Genomic DNA, 13,393 nt, shown 5'->3' on the forward strand with positions numbered 1-13,393 from the left:
ACTGCTATTTTAATGAGCAAAGTCCTTGGCAGAGCTGTTTTTCAGCATAGACAAACCTCAGAAATGCTATCTGTACCATCTCCATGGAATGTCTAATACCAAATGATCCTGTTCAAATCAATAGACACCTTGGGAAATTAGATTGCACATGAAGAGGAGCATCAGCCCTCAGCTCTCTGGGAGTATTGAAGCACTAAAAGAAAGAACAAATTCAGTCCTCAAACCAAATGTTTGCAGTGCAGAGCTGAGTCTAAAGAGGAAGGGATTCATTCAAGCAGAACATTTAGCTGTACATGACAAATTAGTGTAATGCCTATTGATTGCAGGGTCTCCAACTGTAATCTCATGAGAATATTATATTTTTGCAGGACTGGAGCCTCCTGTTGTATAAATGAAAAAAATTCCCAAAGAAGTCTGGTGTTTGTAAGAAGAAATCTTTCCAAAAGTGCACAGGTACTATCAACAAGATACTAGAGTACTGAAGGAATTTTTGCTGAATTTACCAGCTTTAGGTACTGCACTATGAATTTTCTGTGTGTTTGCAGTCAATAAGGTATCTGTGTCACAAGAGAAATGTTTCCTCAACAAATGCTGATTCAAATGTTATACATTCCCACTGCTTCAATTTTTTGCTCTAGGCTAAGTAGATGATTATTTAGTGTTGCTACAAGCTGTCATATTACTTATGCTGCTCACCAAAGAGGTGGTTGTGTTCAGCATTAGGCAGGGAGTGCTCCTCTGTGTGTGCATTTGGGCCCAAAAGGAACATTTCAAAAGGTTGTTGTCTGTGTTCGTTGATACCCTCTAAGGTTGATTGTTGTTGCAGATGGCAGCAGAAGATGAATTTCCCTGTGAAGATGGGCAGGAGTGGCAGTCAGATGGAACTGGGAAATGGTTATAAGTGTTTTAAATTCATCTGTGGCAAAAAGTGTGGAAACTGCAGATAGGTTAAAGAATGATAGGTTACCATGCAGGGTTAACTTTTCAGGAATGAAGGGGAGAAATTATAATGACATTAATTGTAGTGGAATTTGTAAACTGGCATAGAATTGAGGTCAGTCATTGTAAAATTATTCCTCTTCCTTTGGCTGGATGCTCTGCACAAGCTGCTATTCCCCCTCCTACAGTGTTAAAATCACTTCTTTTCATTTGTGTGTGCTTTCTGGAACTGATGAGATTAAAACAGCATAATACCACTTCAACTCAATAGGGAATGATTGCAATTGAAAAGCATTTATTTATTTGATGTGAATCATTCTGTAGCACATTTCAGTTCCATACTTGAGAGGAGGGTTTTTGTCTTTTAAATGTTTACTTCAATAGGAGAAGCAAGAAGATGTCCCTGTCCCTGGCACCTTTAGTTTGCTGATGGAGGTGACACACACTTCATAGTGCTGATGTATTGCAAGGGGACATCTAGGATAGTTTCAGTTATTCTAGTGTTTGCTTTTACCACATCAAGTCTTTGCAGTTGTATATGAGGATGGTGGTCAGTGTAAAAAAGAAATCATAATGTAATATAACAGAAAAGGTTACAAACAAAAAAAAAAGTGGGTTTTGTTGTAATGCCACTGGCTGTTGGCTCCACCTTGCAAGTAGTTTTTAAAATGAGCTAGACATTAAATAGCCACAGTTTTGTCTAAAAATAAAGTAGATGCTTTTTTATTTGTCCTAATTAAGAGGACAGGTGAATTGTGGGGAGAATGACTTAATATTATGGTAATCATAACATTTGACTTTTAATTGTATTGAAAACCACTGCCCCTTTAACGATAGCTTTCTTACACTAATGCATAGCTTTGCTTTTTTTTTTTTTTTTTTTAACTTAGTTAACAGTTCAGATCAGATCCTTTTATTCTAATTTACATACATGCCAATCATTCCAGGATGGAACTAACAATTGTATTCTAGCAAGAACAAAACAGAGTTTGTAGAAAAAGAACATAAACAAAAAAATCTTTTTTTAGGCCAGTTAATATAATTGGAAAGAACAGGCAGGCTTTGGGGCTCAGTCTTTTCTCTGGGTCTGAAAAGGAGTGGCAGAATCTGAGACAGAGACAAGATTAGGCCAAATTCCTCTTAGTTTAATCTAATTATGTTAGTTAGGACACTTGAGAGATAAGGGTACTTAGCATGTGTAGAGCAAAGCTCCCTTCCACGTTACAGCAATCATACTCTGCTGGGAAAAGCAGTGTTGCAAGGAGAGCTGCACAAGGCTGTACATCAGTTTGCAGAGACCTGCTGGTGTCCCTAATTGCTGGCATGCACCCAGCCCTCTGGCAGCACACACAGTTCTCAGGCACTGGAACACAGGGTCTGCAGGGGCTCTGTACCAGCCAAATTAACACCACGATCCCTCTGCACACAGAGCTCCCCTGGACCTGTGGCTTCCTCAGCCACTCTCTGACAGCTGAGGAGCCTGAGTCCTGCTCAGAGAGCAGCTCAGTGCCTGGGATCTTGGGAGCCCCTCTGGAGTGTCCCCCTGAGCTGGTGAGGACAAGATTCCACCCAGGGAAATGGATGGATTACCAATATTCCTTGGATTCCTTGGCCACCTGGACGTACTGCTACCACCAGGCTCACTTTTCAGCTTGATGAATGTAATGATTTTGGCAATGGTTGTGGCTGCTCCCAATCGTTCTTTTGACAATTTCCATTACCCTGGCCAGTTATTTTCAGGGTCTTGGCCTTTTCCTTCAGAGCTATGCATTTTTATGTTTCAAGATTTCTGAATAGCAACTTGTACAAGTCTGTCCCTTTGTGTCTACTCCTCATCTAGGAGCAGTTTACATACAGCAAATGCCTTTTAAATGGGTTTGTGACAAAGTGACTAGGCAATGCTGTTGTAAATGACCTTCCCAGAGACACTGAGTAAAAAGGAGACAAGTATCTCTCCATTTTGCTGGACAGGGCACACACACTGAGCTTACAGTCAGGTGGAAAGTAATGTGGGTTTCATAATGGTGTCAGACCCCAGCTGGTCCCTCTGATACAGCACACATAGGGACTCCCCAGACAGGGCTGGTTTCAGCTCCATTTTACTCTACAGTTCTGTCTATCTGCAAGTTTCTCAGCCCCAACAGGCATCTTCTTGTGTATTTGAAGCTGAAAGAAAGTCAGCAAACAAAAACTGAGTCTGCACAGGCACCCAGAAACAAAGCTGTCATTATGGATATGCAACTGCTTTTTCTGAAGCATTGCTAAGTCTTGTTCTCTCAGATCGTACACACTGTCCAGTTCACATCTCAGATCACTGGGGGAAAAGAAAGTTCCCAAACGTGCTTGATATAGTAAAGAAGTCCCAGGAGGAAAAACCTAAACAAACACTATTCCCCTCACTGAACACACCCAATCCTCCCCAGTCACTGACACTCTTATCACTTTCTGCCAGCAACTCTGACTGTTCTGTTCCTCACAAGGAAGGCTTACACTGCTTGTGCAGTTTTTTGTCACCCCTGTGCATTGTATGCCTCAGTAACTGAGCCAGCTGTTCTGCTGATTCTTAGAAGGGCTTTCACAGAATGGAATTCTGTAAGAAATGCTGCTGCCCTGAGACTAGGTGGTGACTAGTGGTGACTGGTCATTAGGTCACCCCCGGTGGCTTGTGGTGACTGGTGCCATTCGTGACAAAAGGGGCCAAACAGCAGACAGACATTTGGGCAGATTGGCTTCTGAGTGACAACTTTCCTAGTATCAATCTTTACCAGTGTATGTACATATCACAGTAAAGTAGACCATGCATCTCTAATTACCATTGCTAACTCACAAAAGTAGGGTTGGCTAGTCTTAGCCTCTTGACAGAAGAAGTTATCATAAAAATCAAAAGCTGCTCTTGGTAAAAATTATCAGTCACCACCCGAAATAGACATTTCAGATGCCATTTCCTTGAATATATGGTTAATAGTTCAAATCTTAGAAAGCACGTGCCAGCTCTTCCCTATCATACAGCTGCACCAACTCCACAGTCTTTGGATTCAGTTCAAATCTTTTTTTCAGTATGACAAGAACTTTTGCCAACACTGTAGTTAAGCAACAAGAATTATTCCAGTAATAAGACTGACAAACAAAAATATCTTAGCAAGCAGGTAAAGATCTAAAGCCTTGGGAAAGGCTGGGTAAGCTTTCAGCACAAGTAGAACCATAGCAAATTAAGCAGGTTTGCTTAAATTGTACCTGAGATGGCCACTCCTAGAAACAGGTCTTGAGCCATAACTTCTCTTTTCCAGGTGAACCTTGCAGACAACCTGAATCCAAATGGTCTAAAACTTGTTCTCACTTCACATCAGCCCTCATCAAAAAGGCCACAGAACATCTTGTCTGGCTGGACTCAAACTATGGTCTTGTCACAAGGACAGTGGGGAGGTGACAGGGACAGGTAATGCTCAGGGCTTGCCAGCACTGCAGGATAAGGGTCAGATTCTGGGAGTGAATTTTAGTTTTTCTCCAAGTGTACTGCTTAGTTCAGCAGTCCCAAATGTGATCCTGGGAAGTGATAAGGAGTTTAATTCAAAGCAGTAAATTTGTTCTTTAGGCTGCACTCAACTCACGGAGTTTCTTTATCCACTGGATCAAGGAAAGCCCAAAAATTACACATTAGGTAAGCACAATTTCATAGCAAATGCGAATACACATTTTAAATGTCATATGAATGCAATGGATTGCATCCACAGCATGCTGGTGGCCTACTTAAATACTAGTATTTTCTTCTCTTCAATGCATATGTAATTTATAATAACCAGCTAACATCAGGAAGCTCTTCATGCTCCAAGGCTGAAATACTTGTATATTATACTTGTATACTGTACCACCCCCAAAGACTAATAGTAAAAAAAATAGGGAAATTCACTCCCTAGAGAGAAGACTCCTCTAGGCTTTAAGGACACATAACTTGCAATTAAATTTTACAGAAGAGCTGATAGTTGCAGTGTGATTAAGGCTCAAGACTACCCCAATGTATGTCTGTCTGATGAGGTGCCTATGGCACTGCTGTGGCTTTACAAACTTGCACCAGTAAATCCACCTCTGAACACAGTTCATCTCTCTTGGGAATGAAGTTCATCTTTCACAATACAACATGGTCTTCTAAACAGAAGGAGAAAGGAAAAAACATTTATCATTCTTGTGCCAGGCAGAATTCAACTTGAAAGAAACCGGATGAAATGTGTATCATTCATCTAAGGAACAAATCCACAGCACAGATTTGTCTGAGAGACAAGTGAATGCGATCCAAAAAAGCTATCCATTTCAGAATGGGAGGCTTGAATTCAGTCCAACCAGAAAATGCAGGCTGAGTAGCATCCATTTATTCAGACTAGTAATGGTTTCTTCTAAGAGCACATTGCCTTGATCATTGCGTTAAACATAGTATATATAACCAACAAAAATTCCCATCTTTGCAAATGCAGGCTATCTGCCAATTCCACAAAGGGATTTTTTTTCTAAATAGCTACTGCATAAGGGCTGTTGCCTGCAGAGCAGGTTTTGTGTGCTCAGCCTAGTGCGATCATCAGGTCTGAGTGCACAGTAAATGGAATTCACGAGCCTTTCCAAGCCACCTCCTGTGTAAAGCCCTGAACAGACAGTCCCAGAAGTGAAGTAAGGAACAGCTTCCCTCCCCGCCCCTTTGGGCAGCTCACACACATGCTTTTAGCAGTACCTAAAACAAGAAAAACACCTACAGCCACTTCACTGGGACTGGCGGAAACAGAACGGAAATGAGAAGCTGATTAAGTGGAGAGCCAGCTTCACATGCAGAGAAACTTCCAACTTTCGTTCCTAACGACTTTTTTAAAAGTGCTTCAGTTTTGCTAGTATTCCCTTTGAAAAAAAATAAAAATCTTGGCCCGTGAGCTCTCAGTGCCTACACAGATGAAAGCTGAGAGAGGCCTTAAATGACTTCAGCAGGAAACTACTGGGAAGGGGAGGGGTCTGTTTTCTGACAGTCCCATTACACATTTCTAGGAAAAATCTTTTCAAGTTCTGTGGACAAAAACGAAACAGAATTACAGCACTGCCTCTCTTTTGGAGACAATCAAAACAACACTTTTCCTGCTCCCATGCTGGAGTGCTGCAAAGTAATTCCCTTCTTTTTTTTTTCTCTCTCCTTTCTTTCTCAGGATCTTGGGGACAGGAATAGCACTTCAGATTGAAGAAATTGTTAGAATCAATGCATTCCAATCTGCTCAAATAGGACCCACGTTTGTTTCAGCTAAACTTTGTTCTGCAGTTGCATTCATAAACCCTTCTGCCATTTCCCAAGCCCCTCACAAACTGTTTTGTGAGCTCAGGAGTTTTCTGTTTAATAGCAATGACAAAGCACTCGACTACTGCAAAACCACAGCAGGGAAGCTGAGCAATAACAGACGTCAGCCACCATCACCCCCAGATCACTGGGGTGGAAGGTCATCCTCAAACACTATTTCCATTTTTCCTCTCTTGGTAAATTGCTCTGGGAAAAATCCTCCTTTTTAGTGTAACATAGTTAAAAATCAGAAAGTCACCGCCACTTACACAAAGCTGGAATTCCTGGCCGTGTTGGGAATTTTAACTGATGTCTCCACCCAAGCAGCGTGTGGAACCAATGTAATGGCTAACACAATTCAGAGCTCAAAATGGAGTGATGTTGCAGCTCCAGCTGTTTTTTTAAATCAGTACAAGAGATCTTTGGAAGCATTAGAGAAGAAATAGAAACAGGGGTGAATTATGGCTTCTAGTCTGCTGTGCACTAAGGAATACGTGAGTGACAGTGTAAAAAGCAAGAAAAAAATAAAGCATCACTGGACAGTGTTACTTAGTGCCATGCTCAGGACCAAGACAGCCACAAAAAAGTGATGACTGTTGGATATATCTCATGGGAAACAGGTGCATTGTTTCTTATCTGTGCTTCTAGAAAAGGCACAGTCCTCAAAGGTGAAGATACATGACAGCCTGGGCTAGACAATGCAGCTTTTGTTCTGATGAAGAAGAAAGGTTCACTGTGAGCCCAACTGCCCTTAACAGTTCCTGTGACTCGATGTGCTCTGCAAACCCCTCAGCTATCAGCAAGCTGCAGCTCCCTATTTATCAGCTCATCCAAGCTAACTCTGCAAGGGCTTTTCTGTTCCCTGAGAACTGAGCTGTACTGTTTGACCAAACAAGTTTCCACCTTCTTTCCCAGCTGGAACATGCAGAGACCCAAAATCACTGCAAGGCACAATGATGACAACCACTTACCTTATTACCAAATGTATTTCCATATAGGTGCCTGCTTACAAGCAGAAGTCCTCAACTAGCTGCTAGTTTAATAATTACTAAATATTTAATGAGTATTTATTAGTAATTTGGTAGATCTGCTGTCTATCTGGAGATGGTAGAAATAAAGAATTTAACCAGTGAAGAGAATCATGGTATAAACCGTATCCCCACTGAAAACAGAAGCTGATTTGCTGCCAACATCACCACTTCATATTTGCACAGGGTACTGTGTTGTGTACTTTAAAAATAATTAAATAAATAGATAAGCAATGGAACTATTTGACAGGAACTCAAGAAGGGTGAGGTATTTAATAAAACACTTCTAGGGCTTTCATCTCAAAAAAAAAAAATCATTTAAAGGGTTGCTTATAAATAATAAAAGATTCTGTATTTCTTTGAAGTCAAAATACCCAAACCTCAGGTAATGCAGTTCTTCACTAACATTACAACAACCTCTCTAAGAACATGTTAAACCTGTACATCCCAATTTCATATCTGCAGGTAGGACTCACTCTGCAAACTAGACCTAACTAGGAACATTTTGCTAAGCACATTCTAAAGGGCTATAATTCCCCCCCTAAAAAAATAGTCTGAGAATTCTGTACTTGCTGGAGTGGTAAAATTAAGCAGTTTGAAAATAATATGCTTCAGGCTCACAGGAGTCCTCAAACTCTACTACAAATACAGCACCATTTAAAATTCCTAAGTTGAAATTATCATCAATCTGACTTCAGCTCAGTGCTAGCTTTTTCCCTTAGAAATAAATTTAATATCATTTCACTCTGTCACTAACCAGGATTATTTGATTCTGAGGACAAATTCATATAGTCGCTATCACTGAAGCACACAAACAAGCTGAGAACTTTTCTAAAATAAAACTCTAGGACGTCAATGCAAATCAACAGTAAAAATATATTTTAGAACCATGTAAGAAGTAGAATAACTTAGTTACAGAGCATCTTAATGAGTAAAAGAAATACTGTTTTGCAGCCCACTTCTGAAAACTAAAGCAGTTTGCTTTCCCCCCATTGATAGAAAAAAACTGCTATTTTTTGGCATAAACCCTCCAAACATTTAACCTGTTACACTTTGAAAAGAGCAAAATACGAAGGAAGGCTTTTGTGAATAATGTAGATCATACATTTTTTGGTAGTTGAAATTCTTTAAATTTTGGAATAAATAGTCCTGAGGTAGAGGGGCTAGTTCAGAGTTATTGAAAGAGAAGTGTCCATCTTACAGCATTTTCCTACAGCTGTACTGTGAACATTCTTTATGCTCTATTCTCTTGACAGGAGTGATTTTCCTTGGACATCAGAGATTCATGGAAACTCCAGATCACTTCAGTAAAATGCAGTCTCACAAGGAAGAACCTGCAACATCTCAGAGATCACAGTCTTAAAAAGGATTCAAACCCAGTGAGCAATTGCATCTTCCATAAGTGAAACCCATCAATCTTCTAAAATCATCTCATGGGGAGGAGATGTCCACAGTCAGTAAACGACTGTAACAGCAACCCAGGTAAAACTGTGGTTAAGGCAATGCCTTTGGGAAAAGCTTTTAAAAAGTACTTTGACTCTTTTTAATAATGTTTCTAATGTTTCTAGGTTTTAGAAGTCTGTTTTACTCAAGCTTCTTTCTGATCACCACTGAACATTTCCAAAAGTGTATTTATCATCCAGGGAAAGTCTTCTACAGACCACCATTATTTTCAAAGGAAAAGGGAAAAATACAGCAAAGGCTTCAAAGATGTGAGTGAATTATTTCATTCACAAATGCAGCATGTGCTCTCCCTTCTGTAATAACACAGTACAGAAAACAAGAGGTAATTAATTCAATTCCTTTGCCAAATGAGTGGGATCTTATAAAGAATTGGCACAAAATTCTGATTTGAGCTTTCTTGTTTTAAACAAGACCAAACCTAATACAGAACTGTATAATGTACTACCACGGTCCTTCACCATATTTTTCTTTTTCCCCCAAAACAAGTGCCTGCAAAGTGCTGGGCCTGTAATCAAAGGACACTCAGTGTCCAAACCAGCACTGTTGATGCAGCCAGACATTTCTGTGTGCTACAGTACAGTCAGGAAAGTGAAACAAGTAAGAACATTTGGTCTTTTGTTGTCTTACATACCAAGACAGAAAAGCATGGCTCTTCCTCTGTTCTATCCAATGAACAGATGTGGGTTTAATCACATACAAAAGAAAATGCTCACAAGTTTCAGACTGTGATATTTAGGAGTAAAATTACTTTCTCAAATAAAGTAATTTTCATCTAATTATCTTGAAACTGTCTATAAAAGGAAGATAGGTAAGGAATTTGATAAATACACCACATAGGGTTTCCTTTGGAGTTATTTTCTTCAGCTGGAGAGAAACCAAAGGTAATTTTCATAAACAAAATCTCATGGCAAGAAAAGAAGCCTCAGGGTCCAATATAGGAAAGTTATAGGAGATTCTTCAATAAATACATATAAGAGAGCAGTGGAAATTCAGATGCCTCCTCTGTCTTGCTGAACTCAAAGCTGCAGATCAACTCAATACACAAGGTTAGCAAACAGCAGAGTTAGGTAAAACAGAAGCAGAAAATGCCATACAAAAGCCCAAAAGGACACCTTAAGGGCTATAACTTTAAGCTGACCACTAACCTACTACCAAGCTGCTCTGCCTCCCCCCCAACTCAAATCACCTCATAAATACCTAAGGCAGATTACCCTTCCTTCTGAGGAGCATTACAGCTCTGACAAACCGTGAAATGCAGATCCAGGGAACACAGATCTGGGGCAGCTCTTCAAGACACATTTTGAGAGGATGTGCATGGCATGGAGGTGGTTGGAATTTGCACCCAGAGAGAACAGGTATGTTCCTAATGCCATGTGGCCCTTGGTTACCAGGATCTATCCTCATACACGTGGCCTCCACAGGGATAATGTGTGCAGAGTACAAAGGGATCTCTTTTCCACAGCTGGGTGCTGCACCAGGAGCAGAGGGTGGAGGGACAGAGATGAAATCTGTGATTCTGATGTGAAAATAAGATGCACAATGCTGGCATCTGGCAGCCATAAAAGACACATGAGCTAGAGCTGGGTCTCTGGCCTGCTGCCAGCCAGGGCAAGGATAACCAGAGCCTGGAGCCCCTGCAGAAGGGTCAGCATGGCAGGAGCACAGTTATGGCCCATGCTGGTACTTAACTGCAAATTCCCTGGCTTCCTAGAGTTTCTCTAAGAGTCCACCCAACATCCTAGATTCATTTTAAAACCACAGGCATTCAAAGTTCATCACAAAATATCCAGACATACACCTCCCACTGAAAATCAGTGGGAGCAAAGCCCCTAAATACCCCTACAGTTCTGACCAAATATTTTCCTTTTTTCCCCATTACAAACTCCAAATCGTGTCGTCCCTTTGAGCCTTTCTTGCTCAGCTTTTTTCAGCCCTGTATTTCACTGTAATTTCTTGAGTATCACAGCCTGCAGTGCCCAGCCAGCAGCACCTATCTGGAGTTTCAGACTGGTGCTGGTGTCTCTGGAGCATGTAGTGCTCACTTCAACAAGTGCTCTTCAGCCACTCACGTGTTACCAGCTCCATTTACAGGCTGCTGGACAAACTCCTCCAATGCCAGCCACAAGACAAGATTACAGATCCTGAATGAATCCATGTCTAAACTCAGTATTAAGGAAATTTAATGCAGGCAGTTTCACTTAGACTTTCTTGCAATGCTGAGGACCTATGTGAGTTTCTAAAAAGTGAGTTTTTAATTATGAGCAGAGAAACAATAGCTCACTTCAGCATGAAAAAGAATACACCCACTATTCTTCCATGCTCTGTAATTTAAAAATAGGTCAGCTCATTAGCTTTAAAACTTTCAAAAATACTAAAACTGAAATACAGGGCTCAATTTCTTTTTGTTTTTTAAGCCAGACTCAGAGACTAAAGAGTTTTAGACCAATGACTACTTTAAGATGATGAAAGAGGATAAAGTTTTTGAACTGTGAATCTAATATAGCCAGAACAGATTGATTTCATAGTAAATTTTTAAACAGAAAGTAAATTTTTAAACATTGACTAAATTTGAAGCATTTAAATAAGACCAGAGCATTAACTGCATGCCAATTCAGAAGTGCTGCAGGGCCTGTAATTTGTCACTCTGCACATACAGATCGAGATGACTTTTCTCACTTTTTTCCATCGTGTGCATGTCCAGAATGCAAACAGGGGCCAAAGTGCACCTGAACAGCCAATTGAGAGACTTCCTATATGTAACATGAACCACACAGGATCAATACATACTGCAAAAAATTGACTGGGAAAGGGCAATTTCTTACTCTGTACTTAAAAACATAACCCTGAGGGCCAGAATTGCTCTCTTGACATTTTCAAAGTTGACAACAACAGAATTATGATTAGTGGGACATTGACTCTCAGTGCCTCCCAAGCACCTTCTGCAGGACCTGGGGGAACACCTGGTGTGCATTCAGTATGAAGCAAGTTCATCAATGCCAGTGCCCAACAGGCTTCAGGGCTGTGTTCTCTATCCCCAGACTAAAGTTCAGGTTCCTGCTGCCCAAACAAAACTGGAGAAAAACTGCTGGTTTAAGATCTTAGTAGGCAAGTCAAACCAAAACCCAACTACTCTGAGCCATCTCATACTTCCAGTCACTTCACCTGAAAATAATTTGATTTTAAAATTGAATTTAAGCAAGTTGTTAGTAATCACTTTTCAAGTATTTATTTTATTGAGGGAGGGAGGAGAGGAAAATCAAGCTATTTAGCTTTCCAAGCATTTAACATAAAACCCAAAAGAGCTCCATCTGGCAACCAGCAGGATTTCTAAATAATCTAAATAGTATCTACATAAGAACCAGGCTGTCTATGGAGTGAGACAACTTCAATTTTTACAGCCACAAGAAGTCTTTATTAACATAAAAGGAAATTATAAAGAATTACGTTAGAACAGGAACAAGAGCCTGGCAAGCTGACAAAAGACCCCAGGAACCTCTGCATTAATCTTGAAATGCTGCTTTTGACTTGTTGGAATATAGCATCATACTCTGCGTGGTTTTAAAAAAACAAAATAAAAAACCCTCTAAGGTTCAAAGGACTCCAGTACAACAAAACCAACTCTAGGAAAATATTCAGATTAATGAAAATCAATATGTAATTCCTTACTTTGCCACACAAAAAACAACCCTTAACATTTGAACATAGTTTGGAAAACATTAGTATTTAATTAAAGTCATGGACAAGGCTCTTTATGTTTATAGAATGTCTGTCTTCATTAAGAAGATGGTTCTGAGTACTGCTGCTAATTATGTAAATTAAATATACTTTTGAACTAGTCTTACATATAAAAAATATGATAATTCTAATTCCCAAGTAAGTAAACACCTGATTATACAGCATTTCATTTTCTGAGTTATTCATATGAAGGATCTGGCCCTGCACTTCATACCTAGCCCATGTACTTTTTGGATCATTTGTGAGCAATCCAAACCTGGTGGTGGTTTGGTGTCATATGGGAAATATTTAACTGGTCCTCAATGCCCCTGTCAAGTTGCTATTGGGATTTTCTGTCAGGTTCTTGGCAAAAAATCAAAGAGTGAAACAGTGGGCCCAAAAAAACATGTTATGGTGATTCTGTGAGGATAGGGCAGCCTTGAAGCTCTGTGTTTTCCGCTATCCCTGGGCTACAGGAAGAGAATTTCTATCTTTATCATTGCCCATCTGGCACCTTTCACAGGCAGCAAGAACAAAGAAGTAAAATGTACTGGCCCCTACCATCTGCTTCTGCTTGTGAAGTCTGCAAAGAGCCCGATAGGGAAGAAAGCAAAGAGAGATAAAACTGCAGCCCTTCATTTCCCACCAAACTGTTCTGGCAGGTACACGTTGTGCCTGTACTTCTTGCATATCTTAGGGCCACCCTAGAGACCTCTGGCTCCCTAGAGCAGCCCAGCTGCTGAGCACAGAGCATCCCCAACACTCCCAGCCCCACGTCCTCGCCCAGAGCTTCTGCCGGCCCCAAAAGAAACCCCGTGCTGTCTGAGCTCTGCTTTATTGGATCAGCCACTGTTTTATCTAGAATAGGAAAATTCCTGTGGGTTTAATAAGAGGTATTACCCTACAGATTTTCTCTGGTCCCACCTCCTTTCCCATCAGCCACATC

General features: G+C 40.5%; 1 long non-coding RNA gene across 1 annotated transcript; it reads left to right on the forward strand.

Annotated features, from left to right (window-relative positions):
- Positions 1-405: 405 nt before the first annotated feature.
- LOC117002141 lies at positions 406-10,273 on the forward strand. The gene is made up of 3 exons (XR_004419219.1): positions 406-453; positions 8,526-8,751; positions 9,958-10,273. It is a non-coding gene; the product is annotated as an uncharacterized LOC117002141 (long non-coding RNA).
- The last annotated feature ends 3,120 nt before the right edge of the window (positions 10,274-13,393 follow it).

This window comes from Catharus ustulatus, chromosome 12 (assembly GCF_009819885.2).
Source record: "Catharus ustulatus isolate bCatUst1 chromosome 12, bCatUst1.pri.v2, whole genome shotgun sequence".
Lineage (NCBI taxonomy): Eukaryota > Metazoa > Chordata > Aves > Passeriformes > Turdidae > Catharus > Catharus ustulatus.